Raw genomic sequence first — 18,135 nt, 5'->3', positions numbered from 1 at the left:
ATGACATTGTATAAATTATATAAATGTATTTGCTTTTTGCAGTGAGAAACAAGTACATTATATACTCGAGTATAAGCCGAGATTTTCAGCCCATTTTTGGGGGCTGAATGTCCCCCTCTCGGCTTATACTCGAGTCATATACCGGAAGGTCAGCAGGGGAGGGGGAGTGGGGGCTGAGTAATTATACTTACCTGCTCCCGGTGCGGTCCCTGCAGTCCCTGCTTCCCCGGCGCTGCAGATTCTTCCTGTACTGAGTGGTCACATGGTACCACTCATTACAGAAATGAATATGCGGCTCCACCTCCCATAGGGGTGAAGCCGCATATTCATTGCTGTAAATGAGCGGTAACTGTGACCACTCAATACAGGAAGAAGATGCAGCGCCAGGGACTGCAGGGACCGCGCCAGGAGCAGGTAAGTATACGGGGAGGGGAGCGCTGCGCGATATTTACCTGCTCCTCGCTCCGTTGCTGCTCCGTCTCTAGCGTCCTCTAGCTGTGACGCTCAGGTCAGAGGGCGCAGTGATGTAGTCAGTGCACACCCTCTGCTGAGCGTCAGTGCTGGAGACGGAGCCGCACGAGGAGCAGGTAAATATTGAAAGCGCCGGCGTCCTGAGCAAAGAAAGGTATGTGATTTTTTTTTTTTATTGCAGCAGCATTATATATGGCACAGCTTTATAAGGAGCATCTATGGGGCAATAATGAACAGTGCAGAACATTCTATATGGCACAGCATTATAAGGAGCATCTATGGGGCCATAATGAACGGTGCAGAACATTATATATGGCACAGCTTTATATGGAGCATCTATGGGGCCATAATGAACGGGGCAGAGCATTATATATGGCACAGCTTTATTTGGAGCATCTATGGGGCCATAATGAACGGTGCATAGCATTATATATGGCACAGCTTTATAAGGAGCATCTATGGGGCAATAATGAACAGTGCAGAACATTCTATATGGCACAGCTTTATAAGGAGCATCTATGGGGCAATAATGAACAGTGCAGAACATTCTATATGGCACAGCATTATAAGGAGCATCTATGGGGCCATAATGAACGGTGCAGAACATTATATATGGCACAGCTTTATAAGGAGCATCTATGGGGCAATAATGAACAGTGCAGAACATTCTATATGGCACAGCATTATAAGGAGCATCTATGGGGCCATAATGAACGGTGCAGAACATTATATATGGCACAGCTTTATAAGGAGCATCTATGGGGCAATAATGAACAGTGCAGAACATTCTATATGGCACAGCTTTCTATGGAGCATCTATAAGGCCATAATGAACGCTGCAGAGCATTCTATATGGCACAGCTTTATATGGAGCATCTATGGGGCCATAATGAACGGGGCAGAGCATTCTATATGGCACAGCTTTATAAGGAGCATCTATGGGGCCATAATGAACGGTGCAGAGCATTATATATGGCACAGCATTATATGGAGCATCTATAGGGCCATAATGAACTCTGCAGAGCATTCTATATGGCACAGCTTTATATGGAGCATCTATGGGGCCATAATGAATGGTGCAGAGCATTATATATGGCACAGCTTTATTTGGAGCATCTATGGGGCCATAATGAACGGTGCATAGCATTATATATGGCACAGCTTTATTTGGAGCATCTATGGGGCCATAATGAACGCTGCAGAGCATTATATATGGCACAGCTTTATTTGGAGCATCTATGGGGCAACAATGAACGATATGGAGAATTATATGTGGCACAGCTTGATATGGAGCATCTATGGGGCAATAATGAACGGTATGGAGCATCTATTTTTATTTTTGAAATTCACCGGTAGCTGCTGCATTTCCTACCCTAGGCTTATACTCGAGTCAATAAGTTTTCCCAGTTTTTTGTGGCAAAATTAGGGGGGTCGGCTTATACTCGGGTCGGCTTATACTCTAGTATATACGGTATTTGATCCCTCTGGCAAACAAGACTTAATACTTGGTGGCAAAACCCTTGTTGGCAAGCACAGCAGTCAGATGTTTTTTGTAGTTGATGATGAGGTTTGCACATGTCAGGAGGAATTTTGGTCCACTCCTCTGTGCAGATCATCTCTAAATCGTTAAGATTTTGAGGCTGTCGCTTGGCAACTCGGAGCTTCAAATCCCTCCATAAGTTTTCTATGGGATCAAGGTTTGGAGACTGGCTAGGCCACTCCATGACCTTAATGGACTTCTTTTTGAGCCACTCCTTTGTTGCCTTGGCTGTATGTTTTGGGTCATTGTCTTGCTGGAAGACCCAGCCATGAACCATTTTTAATGTCCTGGTGGAGGGAAGGAGGTTGTCACTCAGGATACATGGCTCCATCCATTCTCCCATTGATGTGGTGAAGTAGTCCTGTGCCCTTAGCAGAGAAACACTCCCAAAACATAATGTTTCTACCTCCATGCTTGACAGTGAGGATGGTGTTCTTTGAGTCATAGGCAGCATTTCTCTTCCTCCAAGACGGCAAGTTGAGTTAATGCGAAAGAGCTCAATTTTTGTCTCATCTGACCCCAGCACCTTCTCCCAATCACTCACAGAATCATCCAGGTGTTCATTGGCAAACTTCAGACGGGCCTGCACATGTGACTTCTTGATCAGCAGGACCTTGCGGGCACTGCAGGAATATAAGCCTTTACGGCATAACATGTTACCAATGGTTCCCTTGGTGTCTGTGGTCCCAGCTGCATTGAGATCATTAGCAAGTTCCCCTCGTGTAGTTTTAAGCTGATCTCTCACCTTCCTCATGATCAAGGATACCCCACCAAGTGAGATTTTGCATGGTGCCCCAGATCGATGTCGATTGAGAGTGATTTTGTATTTCTTCCATTTTCTTACTATTGCACCAACAGTTGTCTCCTTCTCACCCAGCGTCTTGCTTATGGTTTTGTAGCCCATTCCAGCATTGTGCTGGTCTATGATCTTGTCCCTGACATCCTCCTTATAAAGCTCTTTGGTCTTGCCCATGTTGTAGAGGTTAGAGTCTGACTGATTAATTGAGTCTGTGGACAGGAGTCTTTTATAAAGGTGACTATGTAAGACAGCTTTCTGTAATGCAGGTAACTAGTTGATTAGGAGCATCTAACTGGTCTGTAGGAGCCAGAACTGTTGTGAATTCTGTTTTGGAACTCCCTCCTGTGGTCATGAATGGTACTTCAGCGAGTTCTGTCCATGGACTCCCTCTGGTGGCTGTGAGTGGAGCTGCTGGTTCTGAGGTTCCTTCCACAGGTGACCTGGTTAATAGGCTGGCTGCTCTATTTAACTCCACCCAGATCGTTACTCCATGCCACCTGTCAATGTTCCAGTACTGGTTCAGTTCGCTCTTGGATCTTTCTGGTGAACTCTCTACTCCAGCAGAAGCTAAGTCCCTGCTGGTTTATTTTGTTGTTCTTGTTTTCTTGTCCAGCTTGCTAATATGATTCTGTCTGGCTAGCTGGAAGCTCTGGGAGGCAGAGAGGCACCTCCGCACCGTGAGTCGGTGCGGGGGTCTTTTTGCACACTCTGCGTGGTCTTTTGTAGTTTTTTGTGCTGACCGCAAAGTTACTTTTTCTATCCTCTGTCTGTTTAGGTAGTCTGGCCTCCCTTTGCTGAAACCTCTTTCATTCCTGTGTTTGTGACTTTCATCTTATCTCACAGTCAATATTTGTGGGGGGCTGCCTTTTCCTTTGGGGAATTTCTCTGAGGCAAGGTAGGCTTTACTTTCTATCTCTAGGGGTAGCTAGCCCTTAGGCTGTGTCGAGGCGTCTAGGCCTGTTAGGTACGCTCCACGGCTATTTCTAGTGTGTGTGATAGGATTAGGGATTGAGGTCAGCAGAGTTCCCACTTCCCAGAGCTTGTCCTGTGAGTTTAACCATCAGGTCTTTCCTGGTGCTCCTAACCACCAGGTCTATAACAGTACAGGTGGCCCAAAGTGTTAATGCATCTCAATAGAGGGATAAGAGAAGTTCTGAGACCATTTTTTTTTCTCTGCAGTGTGTTTTGTCTTTCTTTTCCCCTTTACCTCTGGGTGGTTCAGGACATAGGTGTAGATATGGACATTCAAGGTCTGTCCTCTTGTGCGGATCATCTCACGGCAAGGGTACAAAGCATTCAAGATTTTGTAGTTCGGAATCCAATGTTAGAGCCTAGAATTCCAATTCCTGACTTGTTTTCTGGGGATAGATCTAAGTTTCTGAATTTCAAATATAATTGTAAATTGTTTCTTGCTTTGAAACCCCGCTCCTCTGGTGACCCAGTTCAACAAGTAAAAATCATTATTTCTTTGTTGCGTGGCGACCCTCAAGACTGGGCATTTTCCCTTGCGCCAGGAGATCCTGCATTGCGTGATGTAGATGCGTTTTTTCTGGCGCTTGGATTGCTTTATGATGAACCAAAATTAGTGGCTCAGACAGAGAAAAACTTGCTGGCTTTGTGTCAGGGTCAGGATGAAGCGGAGGTGTATTGTCAGAAGTTTAGAAAGTGGTCTGTGCTTACTCAGTGGAATGAGTGTGCCCTGGCGGCAATTTTCAGAAAAGGTCTTTCTGAAGCCCTTAAGGATGTCATGGTGGGATTTCCCACGCCTGCTGGTCTGAATGAGTCTATGTCCTTGGCCATTCAGATCGATCAGCGCTTGCGTGAGCGCAAAGCTGTGCACCATTTGGCGGTATTCTCTGAGCCTATGCAGTGTGATAGGACTTTGACCAGAGCTGAACGGCAAGAAAACAGACGTCAGAATGGGCTGTGTTTTTACTGTGGTGACTCCACTCATGCTATCTCTGATTGTCCTAAGCGCACTAAGCGGTTCGCTAGGTCTGCCACCATTGGTACGGTACAGTCTAAATTTCTTTTGTCCTTTACTCTGATTTGCTCTTTGTCGTCCTATTCTGTTATGGCGTTTGTGGATTCGGGGGCTGCCCTGAATTTGATGGACTTGGAGTTTGCTAGGCGCTGTGGTTTTTTCTTGGAGCCCTTGCAGTGTGCTATTCCATTGAGAGGAATTGATGCTACGCCTTTGGCCAAGAATAAGCCTCAGTACTGGACTCAATTGACCATGTGCATGGCTCCTGCACATCAGGAGGATATTCGCTTTTTGGTGTTACATAATCTGCATGATGTGGTCGTTTTGGGGTTGCCATGGCTACAGGTACATAATCCAGTATTGGATTGGAAATCTATGTCTGTGTCCAGCTGGGGTTGTCAAGGGGTACATGGTGATGTTCCATTGCTGTCAATTTCGTCTTCCACTCGTTCAGAAGTTCCTGAGTTTTTGTCGGATTACCGGGATGTATTTGATAAGCCCAAGGCCGGTGCCCTACCTCCTCATAGGGATTGTGATTGTGCCATTAATTTGATTCCTGGTAGTAAGTTTCCTAAGGGCCGACTGTTCAATTTATCTGTGCCAGAACACACCGCTATGCGGAGTTATATGAAGGAGTCCTTGGAGAAAGGGCATATTCGCCCGTCGTCGTCACCGTTGGGAGCAGGCTTCTTTTTTGTGGCCAAGAAGGATGGTTCTTTGAGACCTTGTATCGATTACCGCCTTCTTAATAAGATCACGGTCAAATTTCAGTACCCTTTACCGCTACTGTCTGATTTGTTTGCTCGGATTAAGGGGGCTAGTTGGTTCACCAAGATAGATCTTCGAGGGGCATATAATCTTGTGCGTATTAAACGGGGCGATGAATGGAAAACAGCATTTAATACGCCCGAGGGCCATTTTGAGTACCTGGTGATGCCATTCGGGCTTTCTAATGCTCCATCTGTTTCAGTCCTTTATGCATGACATCTTCAGAGAGTATCTGGATAGATTCATGATTGTATATTTGGATGATATTTTGGTCTTTTCGGATGATTGGGAGTCTCATGTGAAGCAGGTCAGAATGGTGTTGCAGGTCCTTCGTGCTAATTCCTTGTTTGTGAAGGGTTCTAAATGTCTCTTTGGAGTTCAGAAGGTTTCATTTTTGGGCTTCATTTTTTCCCCTTCTACTGTCGAGATGGACCCTGTTAAAGTTCAGGCCATTTATGATTGGACTCAGCCGACATCTGTGAAGAGCCTGCAGAAGTTCCTGGGTTTTGCTAATTTTTACCGTCGCTTCATCGCTAATTTTTCTAGTGTTGTTATACCGTTGACTGATTTGACCAAGAAAGGTGCTGATGTGGTCAATTGGTCTTCTGCGGCCGTTGAGGCTTTTCAGGAATTGAAGCGTCGTTTTTCTTCTGCCCCTGTGCTGTGCCAGCCAGATGTTTCGCTCCCGTTTCAGGTCGAGGTTGATGCTTCTGAGATTGGAGCAGGGGCTGTTTTGTCTCAGAGAAGTTCTGATGGCTCGGTGATGAAACCATGTGCTTTCTTTCTAGAAAGTTTTCGCCTGCCGAGCGTAATTATGATGTTGGCAATCGAGAGTTGTTGGCTATGAAGTGGGCATTCGAGGAGTGGCGACATTGGCTTGAAGGAGCCAAGCATCGCGTGGTGGTCTTGACGGATCACAAGAATTTAACTTATCTCGAGTCTGCCAAACGGTTGAATCCTAGACAGGCTCGATGGTCGCTGTTTTTCTCCTGTTTCGATTTTGTGGTTTCTTACCTTCCGGGCTCTAAGAATGTGAAGGCTGATGCCCTTTCAAGGAGTTTTGTGCCTGACTCTCCGGATGTTCCTGAGCCGGATGGTATTCTCAAGGAGGGGGTAATTTTGTCTGCCATCTCCCCTGATTTGCGGCGGGTGCTGCAGAAGTTTCAGGCTGATAGACCTGACCATTGTCCAGCGGAGAAGCTGTTTGTCCCTGATAGATGGACTAGTAGAGTTATCTCTGAAGTTCATTGTTCGGTGTTGGCTGGTCATCTCGGGATCTTTGGTACCAGAGATTTGGTGGCTAGATCCTTTTGGTGGCCTTCCATGTCACGGGATGTGCGTTCTTTTGTACAGTCCTGTGGGACTTGTGCTCGGGCTAAGCCCTGCTGTTCTCGTGCCAGTGGGTTGCTTTTGCCCTTGCCGGTCCCGAAGAGGCCCTGGACGCATATTTCCATGGATTTTATTTCAGACCTCCCTATCTCTCAAAGGATGTCGGTCATCTGGGTGGTTTGTGATCGCTTCTCTAAGATGGTCCATTTGGTACCCTTGTCTAAATTGCCTTCCTCCTCTGATTTGGTGCCATTGTTTTTCCAGCATGTGGTTCGTTTGCATGGCATTCCGGAGAACATCGTCTCGGACAGAGGTTCCCAGGTTGTTTCGAGGTTTTGGCGGTCCTTTTGTGCTAAGATGGGCATTGATTTGTCTTTTTCTTCGGCTTTCCATCCTCAGACAAATGGCCAAACCGAACGAACCAATCAGACTTTGGAAACATATCTGAGATGCTTTGTTTCTGTTGATCAGGATGATTGGGTGTCTTTCTTGCCTTTGGCTGAGTTCGCCCTTAATAATCGGGCCAGCTAGGCTACTTTGGTTTCGCCTTTTTTCTGTAATTCTGGTTTCCATCCTCGTTTTTCTTCAGGGCAGGTTGAGCCTTCGGACTGTCCTGGTGTGGATTCTGTGGTGGACAGGTTGCAGCAAATTTGGACTCACGTAGTGGACAATTTGACATTGTCCCAGGAGAAGGCTCAACGTTTCGCTAACCGCCGTCGCTGTGTTGGTCCCCGACTTCGTGTTGGGGATTTGGTTTGGTTGTCGTCTCGTTATGTTCCTATGAAGGTTTCCTCTCCTAAGTTTAAGCCTCGTTTCATTGGTCCTTATAAGATTTCTGAAGTTCTTAATCCTGTATCATTTCGTTTGGCCCTTCCTGCTTCTTTTGCCATCCATAATGTGTTCCATAGGTCGTTCTTGCGGAGATACGTGGCGCCTATGGTTCCCTCCGCTGACCCTCCTGCCCCGGTGTTGGTCGAGGGGGAGTTGGAGTATGTGGTGGAGAAGATTTTAGATTCTCGTATTTCAAGACGGAAACTCCAGTACCTGGTCAAGTGGAAGGGTTATGGTCAGGAAGATAATTCCTGGGTTGTTGCCTCTGATGTTCATGCTGCTGATCTGGTTTGTGCCTTTCATTTGGCTCGTCCTGATCGGCCTGGGGGTTCTGGTGAGGGTTCGGTGACCCCTCCTCAAGGGGGGGTACTGTTGTGAATTCTGTTTTGGAACTCCCTCCTGTGGTCATGAATGTTACTTCGGCGAGTTCTGTCCATGGACTCCCTCTGGTGGCTGTGAGTAGAACTGCTGGTTCTGAGGTTCCTTCCACAGGTGACCTGGTTAATTCTTAGGCTGGCTGCTCTATTTAACTCCACCCAGATCGTTACTCCATGCCACCTGTCAATGTTCCAGTACTGGTTCAGTTCGCTCTTGGATCTTTCTGGTGAACTCTCTACTCCAGCAGAAGCTAAGTCCCTGCTGGTTTATTTTGTTGTTCTTGTTTTCTTGTCCAGCTTGCTAATATGATTCTGTCTGGCTAGCTGGAAGCTCTGGGAGGCAGAGAGGCACCTCCGCACCGTGAATCGGTGCGGGGGTCTTTTTGCACACTCTGCGTGGTCTTTTGTAGTTTTTTGTGCTGACTGCAAAGTTACCTTTTCTATCCTCTGTCTGTTTAGGTAGTCTGGCCTCCCTTTGCTGAAACCTCTTTTATTCCTGTGTTTGTGACTTTCATCTTATCTCACAGTCAATATTTGTGGGGGGCTGCCTTTTCCTTTGGGGAATTTCTCTGAGGCAAGGTAGGCTTTACTTTCTATCTCTAGGGGTAGCTAGCCCTTAGGCTGTGTCGAGGCGTCTAGGCCTGTTAGGTACGCTCCACGGCTATTTCTAGTGTGTGTGATAGGATTAGGGATTGCGGTCAGCAGAGTTCCCACTTCCCAGAGCATGTCCTGTGAGTTTAACCATCAGGTCTTTCCTGGTGCTCCTAACCACCAGGTCTATAACACAGAACTCCAAATGGTTGGTAGGGGATCAAATACTTATTTCTCACTGCAAAATGCTAATAAATTTATATAATTTATACAATGTGATTTTCTGGGTTTTATTTTTTTATATTCTCAATGTTAAAATTAACCTATCCTTAAAATTATAGACTGTTCATGCCTTTGGCAAACTTACAAAATCAGCAAGAGATTAAATACTTATTTCCTTCACTATAAAATCGCTGAGGCCACCCTGCTCTTCTCCACTGCTCGTCATCGCCGAGTGTCCTCTATTACCTTGTGGATTACAACGCTTTTATAACTGTTGCTGTTATTCTCCACCTTGATTCGTCGGACTCCATGGTTCCCGATTACACCTCCTGTTACTGTTCTTCAAGAACTGCTTACTTTGTCTCATCTGGAACTCGCTGCTGTACCAATGTCTTCTCTCCTATAACAAGCTATTATAATGGTTTTGCAGTTGCTACTAGAGGGAGCTCTCTGCACATAGATTTATGGCGCTGAATTCAATACCAGTTCTATAAATCTATATGTTGTCAGCTCCCCCTGGTGGTAGCTTTATGCCCGCAGATATAAAACATTTATGAAATACAGAGCTACCATTATTATAAAATTAATCAGGTTGCAGCTTTCATTTTGCAAATTTCTTTAAAAAAAATAAGAATAACTGAATGTTTTAGAATGTAAATACCTGTAAAACAGGCCTTATAGATAATCAGAGGAGCCACTTTGGATGCAGGCAGATAGAAAGAGGCTTTCAGGGCTCCTGCTTGTTGGCCATGGACCACCAACGTGACTGTTGGACCAGGATCCTGCAAATGTGTGAAATATAATGTAATATACAGTGGGTACGGAAAGTATTCAGATCCCTTTACATTTTTCACTCTTTGTTTCATTGCAGCCATTTGGTAAATTCAAAAAAAGTTCATTTTTTTCTCATTAATGTGCACTCTGCTCCCCATCTTGACTGAAAAAAAACAGAAATGTAGACATTTTTGCAAATTTATTAAAATAGAAAAGCTGAAATATCACATGGTCACCTGTAACTCAGGATCAGTAATGTAATGTATGTACACAGTGACTGCACCAGCAGAATAGTGAGTGCAGCTCTGGGGTATAATACAGGATGTAACTCAGGATCAGTAATGTAATGTATGTACACAGTGACTGCACCAGCAGAATAGTGAGTGCAGCTCTGGAGTATAATACAGGATGTAACTCAGGATCAGTAATGTAATGTATGTACACAGTGACTGCACCAGCAGAATAGTGAGTGCAGCTCTGGGGTATAATACAGGATGTAACTCAGGATCAGTAATGTAATGTATGTACACAGTGACTGCACCAGCAGAATAGTGAGTGCAGCTCTGGAGTATAATACAGGATGTAACTCAGGATCAGTAATGTAATGTATGTACACAGTGACTGCACCAGCAGAATAGTGAGTGCAGCTCTGGAGTATAATACAGGATGTAACTCAGGATCAGTAATGTAATGTATGTACACAGTGACTGCACCAGCAGAATAGTGAGTGCAGCTCTGGGGTATAATACAGGATGTAACTCAGGATCAGTAATGTAATGTATGTACACAGTGACTGCACCAGCAGAATAGTGAGTGCAGCTCTGGAGTATAATACAGGATGTAACTCAGGATCAGTAATGTAATGTATGTACACAGTGACTGCACCAGCAGAATAGTGAGTGCAGCTCTGGAGTATAATACAGGATGTAACTCAGGATCAGTAATGTAATGTATGTACACAGTGACTGCACCAGCAGAATAGTGAGTGCAGCTCTGGAGTATAATACAGGATGTAACTCATGATCAGTAATGTAATGTATGTACACAGTGACTGCACCAGCAGAATAGTGAGTGCAGCTCTGGGGTATAATACAGGATGTAACTTAGGATCAGTAATGTAATGTATGTACACAGTGACTGCACCAGCAGAATAGTGAGTGCAGCTCTGGGGTATAATACAGGATGTAACTCAGGATCAGTAATGTAATGTATGTACACAGTGACTGCACCAGCAGAATAGTGAGTGCAGCTCTGGAGTATAATACAGGATGTAACTCAGGATCAGTAATGTAATGTATGTACACAGTGACTGCACCAGCAGAATAGTGAGTGCAGCTCTGGAGTATAATACAGGATGTAACTCAGGATCAGTAATGTAATGTATGTACACAGTGACTGCACCAGCAGAATAGTGAGTGCAGCTGTGGGGTATAATACAGGATGTAACTCCGCATCAGTAATGTAATGTATGTACACAGTGACTGCACCAGCAGAATAGTGAGTGCAGCTCTGGGGTATAATACAGGATGTAACTCAGGATCAGTAATGTAATGTATGCACACAGTGACTGCACCAGCAGAATAGTGAGTGCAGCTCTGGGGTATAATACAGGATGTAACTCAGGATCAGTAATGTAATGTATGTACACAGTGACTGCACCAACAAAATAGTGAGTGCAGCTCTGGGGTATAATACAGGATGTAACTCAGGATCAGTAATGTAATGTATGTACACAGTGACTGCACCAGCAGAATAGTGAGTGCAGCTGTGGGGTATAATACAGGATGTAACTCAGGATCAGTAATGTAATGTATGTACACAGTGACTGCACCAGCAGAATAGTGAGTGCAGCTCTGGGGTATAATACAGGATGTAACTCAGGATCAGTAATGTAATGTATGTACACAGTGACTGCACCAGCAGAATAGTGAGTGCAGCTCTGAGGTATAATACAGGATGTAACTCAGGATCAGTAATGTAATATATGTACACAGTGACTGCACCAGCAGAATAGTGAGTGCAGCTCTGGAGTATAATACAGGATGTAACTCAGGATCAGTAATGTAATGTATGTACACAGTGACTGCACCAGCAGAATAGTGAGTGCAGCTCTGGAGTATAATACAGGATGTAACTCAGGATCAGTAATGTAATGTATGTACACAGTGACTGCACCAGCAGAATAGTGAGTGCAGCTCTGGAGTATAATACAGGATGTAACTCATGATCAGTAATGTAATGTATGTACACAGTGACTGCACCAGCAGAATAGTGAGTGCAGCTCTGGGGTATAATGCAGGATGTAACTTAGGATCAGTAATGTAATGTATGTACACAGTGACTGCACCAGCAGAATAGTGAGTGCAGCTCTGGGGTATAATACAGGATGTAACTCAGGATCAGTAATGTAATGTATGTACACAGTGACTGCACCAGCAGAATAGTGAGTGCAGCTCTGGAGTATAATACAGGATGTAACTCAGGATCAGTAATGTAATGTATGTACACAGTGACTGCACCAGCAGAATAGTGAGTGCAGCTCTGGAGTATAATACAGGATGTAACTCAGGATCAGTAATGTAATGTATGTACACAGTGACTGCACCAGCAGAATAGTGAGTGCAGCTGTGGGGTATAATACAGGATGTAACTCCGCATCAGTAATGTAATGTATGTACACAGTGACTGCACCAGCAGAATAGTGAGTGCAGCTCTGGGGTATAATACAGGATGTAACTCAGGATCAGTAATGTAATGTATGCACACAGTGACTGCACCAGCAGAATAGTGAGTGCAGCTCTGGGGTATAATACAGGATGTAACTCAGGATCAGTAATGTAATGTATGTACACAGTGACTGCACCAACAAAATAGTGAGTGCAGCTCTGGGGTATAATACAGGATGTAACTCAGGATCAGTAATGTAATGTATGTACACAGTGACTGCACCAGCAGAATAGTGAGTGCAGCTGTGGGGTATAATACAGGATGTAACTCAGGATCAGTAATGTAATGTATGTACACAGTGACTGCACCAGCAGAATAGTGAGTGCAGCTCTGGGGTATAATACAGGATGTAACTCAGGATCAGTAATGTAATGTATGTACACAGTGACTGCACCAGCAGAATAGTGAGTGCAGCTCTGGGGTGTAATACAGGATGTAACTCAGTATCAGTAATGTAATGTATGTACACAGTGACTGCACCAGCAGAATAGTGAGTGCAGCTCTGGAGTATAATACAGGATGTAACTCAGGATCAGTAATGTAATGTATGTACAAAGTGACTGCACCAGCAGAATAGTGAGTGCAGCTCTGGGGTGTAATACAGGATGTAACTCAGGATCAGTAATGTAATGTATGTGCACAGTGACTGCACCGCAGAATAGTGAGTGCAGCTCTGGGGTATAATACAGATGTAACTCGTGACAGAGTATACATATTTTACGCCACAAGAAATGTGTTAATGTTTTATACAGATCACATATGTATACAAACTATACGATGATGTGAAATAGAGCACATAACATTCAGGACTCTGAGATGGAAATCCGCATGTATTAATGTTTTGCTATATAATCCTTGCCAAGGTGTGGGAGGAGGTGGTTGTATCTGGAAAAGGTGGCAGAGCAAGGTTACCATGTTCTCACTTGTCACAGTATTGTCTCTGCTCTTCTGATTCTCCTCCATCCGCACACTTTACCTTGTTACATAACAATTCTGAGTCACCAACAGCCTTAAATGAGGATGAACCAGTAATTGGCATCACAGACATTGACAGAAGACCAGTGATCGCTGCTGGTGGATTACAGTCTTTATATAGGGAGCTTCATGGATACATGATGAGATACATATATGAGAACATGTTTCCAATGGAAAGATTTAGCTTTTTGTGCATCTGGCTTTTCTTAAAGGGAATCTGTCAACAGATTTTTGCTATTTAATCTGAGAGCAGCATAATGTACGGGCATAGAGCCTGATTCCAGGGATGTGTCACTTATTAAGCTGTGTTCTGTAGTTTCAAAACCTTCAGCAGGAGATTTATACTGACTAGGTGCCATGTGAAAACTAGTCCAGCTAATCTGTCTAACCCGCCTCCATCACTGATTGGCTATTTGCTGACAGTGTACACAGGAAGTTGCCAATCAGTGGTGTGGGCTTGATTACACACAGATCAGTGTTCTGAGCACTGCTACATATGTGGCAGAGAAAGCACAGATTGTATCAAAACTGCACCAAGCAGTCCAGGAAGAGACACATTCCTGCAATCAGGGTTTTTGCCCCTACATTATGCTGCTTTCAGATTGCAGCATAACCTGCTGACACATTCCAAATGCGCTAGTGGGTACCAATGAGTACATATGACCGTTCTCAGCATGTAAGTGGGTCCACTGCCCTCTTATAAACCCCACCAGTATGTTCTGTTATATCCTTTCTGTGGGTGCTGCGATGAGTATGGGAACGCCCCATGATGAGTGATGCGAGTGAGTGGTTAGCATGTGAGCTATATGCTGATGTCGATGCTTGGAGCCACTGATAGCAGTGAGGAGGTCTCAGGTACTGGTCATTGTTTTTCTTAATGCACTAAGTTACTGGCTAAATGGTTTCATAAGGCAGCATAGGATTCACTGACAGCACTGATGTACTGCTGAGCAGGCTGTCAGTCAGTGCCGGCTGCACGGTTATACCTCCCGCTATGTACTGAGCGGAGACTGAAGCAGCACCGGCCGCAGCTCTATGACTGAAAGTCAGAGGCTGCAGGGAGGAATAAGGTTCATTTCCTCCCAGGAGCCGGGCTTTCAGTTCGGCGGCCGCACGGCTGCAGTGTAATAATGTTTGGGGACATGACAGGATCCCTTTAATATAGCGCAGTATGACTGACACCATTATTCAAGGACTTATATAACATAGGGAGATCACGCAGCCACTATGGGGCCCTTGAAAAAAGAGGGCCCCATATCCTTAGCTACTGACTGGTGAGAAACTGTACAAGACTCTTACTTTCGACAAGGATTAGCAAACATTTGGTAAGCAATAGTGATGAGCGAACTTGCTCGCATAAGGTGTTATCCAAACATGTCCGTGTTCATGTGTTGCGGCTGTTGAACATCTACGGGGACTCGAACATATTTTTCAAGCATTATGAAGTCGCACAGTTAGTACATGAGCATGCTCGGATAACATCTTATCGGAGAATGCTTGCTCATGCAAAATGCAAGATTCGACATCTGGGCAAGAAAAACGAAAATTACATCTATAGAATGGGAGGAATAGAACTAAGCAACAGCTCGTGTGATAAAGACTTGGGTATACCAATACATCACAGACCACACATGAGTCAACAGTGTGATGCAGCAGCAAAAAAGCAAACAGTCCTAGAATGTATGAAGAGAAGCCTAGAGTCTAGATCACTAAGTAATTATCCCCATCTACTCCCCCTTGGTCAGGCCTCATCTTCTGGAATACTGTGTGCAGCTCTGAGCACCACATTTTAAAAAAGATATTGAAAAACTGGAGCAAATTCAGAGAAGAGCTACCAGGATGGTGAGGGGACTGAAAACTATGTCCTATGAGGAAAGGATAAAGGATCTGGGAAAGTTTAGCCTGCAAAAAAGAAGGCCAAGAGGAGACTTAATAGCTGTCTACAAATATCTCAAGGGCTGTCACATTGTAGAAGGATCATACTTATTCTAATTTTCACATGGAAACAGGAGAAGCAATGGGATGAAACTGAGAGGGAGAAGATATAGATTAGATATAAGAAAAACCTTTTTGACATTGAGGGTGATCAATGAGTGGAACAGGTTGCCATGAGAGGTGGTGAGTTCTCCTCCAATGGAAGTCTTCAGAAGCTGGAAAGACAAATGTCTGAGATGGGTTAGTGAATCCTGCATTGAGCAGGGGGTCGGACACGATGACCCTGGAGGTCCCTTCCAACTCTAACATTCTATGATTCATCGCCAGTAAGGAATTGACCTAATCGTCATGGAAAAGGCACGGGTCCTGGGTGGCGTACGTACTACGGTTAGCCTGTAACAGTCTCACACTCTGGTCAAGTGTTGGAATATTGGAATAGCAGAAGAACATTGAGAATGAAGGGACTATTCCTGTATTCAACCATTGCAGAAACTGTGGCTGATTATTATCCAATTCCCATTTGACCTTTGATTTGCCGTTTATGGAGCTTAATTATTACAATTGTCGCAGAGCAGAGGTAGATATTAACAGTAGTGATGAGCGAGTATACTCAGTACTTGAGATTTCTCGAGCACGCTCGGGTGTCCTTCGAGTATTTTTTAGTGCTCGGAGATTTAGTTTTCATCGCCGCAGCTGAATGATTTACATCTGTTAGCCAGCATAAGTACATGTGGGGGTTGCCTGATTGCTAGAGAATCCCCACATGTAATCAAACTGGCTAACAGATGTAAATCATTCTGCTGCAGCAATGAAAACTAAATCTCTAAGCACTAAAAAATACTCGGAGGACCCCCAAGCATGCTCGAGAAATCTCGAGTAACGAGCATATTCGCTCATCACTAATTAACAGCCCTGACATGGAAGATCCTGACCTCGGGCACTGTCACATCGCCAGGACATAGATATAATAGCAAAAATGGAAGTGATACCAGCCAGTATTGGGATTTTATGACTGGTGAGCTAATCAGGAGGAGGAGTTTGACAATCACGTTGGAAAATGTCCGCTGCAAAATTGTTCGTAGAAAGAATTCACGTGTAGATTTCGTTGCAGATTTGGAATGAATTTCACTCCTTTCCATTAACTAAGCATTGAATAAGGTGGGCACCTGGCGGAAACCTGCGCAAACACGGGGAGAACATACAAACTTCATGCAGATATTATCCTCGGTGGGATTTGAACCCAGGGCCCCAGTGCTGCAAATAATAAAGGTTTTCCATTGTGTATTCATTTTTTTTCTTAACGTTATAATTCCACTGCTTTAATAGGGGCCAGTGTGCAGATAAAAAATACAATGAAAACTTCCACAACTTTCTCCTATATTCTGTGTTTTCAGTTTCTCATCAATCTCAACTTCTCGGCTTGCTGTAAATTGTTTACATCGACTCTCTGGATTCTTTCTGAAGGTTGTGAATTTCACGACGGCCTAGGATGGCGGTAATGAGAGTTACAGATGATTGGGTGGGCCCCGCCAGGGTGTTTAGTGCGCAGCCGTTGTATCATAAGGCATAGAAAAGAAATCGGATTGGCACATACCGTCCCGTGCAACAAAATCCTTTATTGTGGCATCATCATACCAACAGCAGGCAGATAAAACAGTGGAGCAAATGCAGACGACGATCGTTTAACGCTTACATTGAAACTGTTAAAATGCCTGAGTATGGAGGTGACCTCAATAAATTATTATTAAGGAGGATAGATGGATTATTCGGACTCGTGCTCAAGGTCCATTAGGCTTTAATCACTAACTCGACATGGCTGTGTTTTTGTGATTTGTTTTTATTTATCTGTTTTTAACAATATTTTTTGTACTGCATGTATCTGCCTTTCACTTGTTCACAATTAATTATATGCTTTTACCTGATGGTGGGTGGAACAAGGGCAATGGCTGCTGATAAATATTCTGTGAGCTTTGTCCTACATAGGACCTGTTGAAGCGCAATGTAAGCGTGAAACGATCGTCGTCTGTATTTGCACCACTGTTTTATCTGCCTGCTGTTGGTATGATGATGCCACAATAAAGGATTTTGTTGCACGGGACGGTATGTGCCAATCTGCTTTCTTTTCTATAGACATACAGATTCTTTTTCTTTGGAAGTGGCACCCGTAATCCCTGGTGTGTGTGCAGCTTCATCAACCCGAGGTCATACAGCTGTGCCTTTGTCCTGCTTCTCTTCTATGGTATGTGAATTGTATCATGAGGCATCATCGTGTATGTACATTTATGGCACAATAGTCGCACCCTGGCACTATGGGAGGTATTTACTGCTCCGTTGATGGCTGTAGACTATATGGAGACTATAGTGTTCGGCGTAGAATGGCGCAGACAAATTCTTCCTCATTACTATGTCCCCGTCCTAACGAGTTTCAGAGTCCGCAGCGAATAAACTGATCCACTAAACACCCATGGGTGATGTATTATACAGAAGTGTAATCCTATAGCTTCTGATATGTACACAGCGACTTGTAGAAGGGGATTACTGTTATCCAGAAACTGTGCCCCCAAAATATTGTCTAATGACGTGAATAATCCAAGTGTTATTATGAATGAATATAGTATATATGGAATGTAATATGTAGGGGATATAACCTGATCAGAACCCAACTCCACAGTATTCTCCTCCCCCATCTGTAGAGCAGCACAATGCTGTTAGGGGGTACTTTCTCCTGGAATCACCAAACCCAGACTCCTCCATCAGAGGCAGATAGAGAAGTGCAATCTATCACTGCACAGAACACGTCTCTTCCAGAGTC

This window comes from Ranitomeya imitator, chromosome 5 (genome assembly GCF_032444005.1).
Source record: "Ranitomeya imitator isolate aRanImi1 chromosome 5, aRanImi1.pri, whole genome shotgun sequence".
Classification (NCBI taxonomy): domain Eukaryota; kingdom Metazoa; phylum Chordata; class Amphibia; order Anura; family Dendrobatidae; genus Ranitomeya; species Ranitomeya imitator.
The sequence above is the reverse complement of the archived record's forward strand: the minus strand, read 5'-3'. Positions refer to the sequence as shown.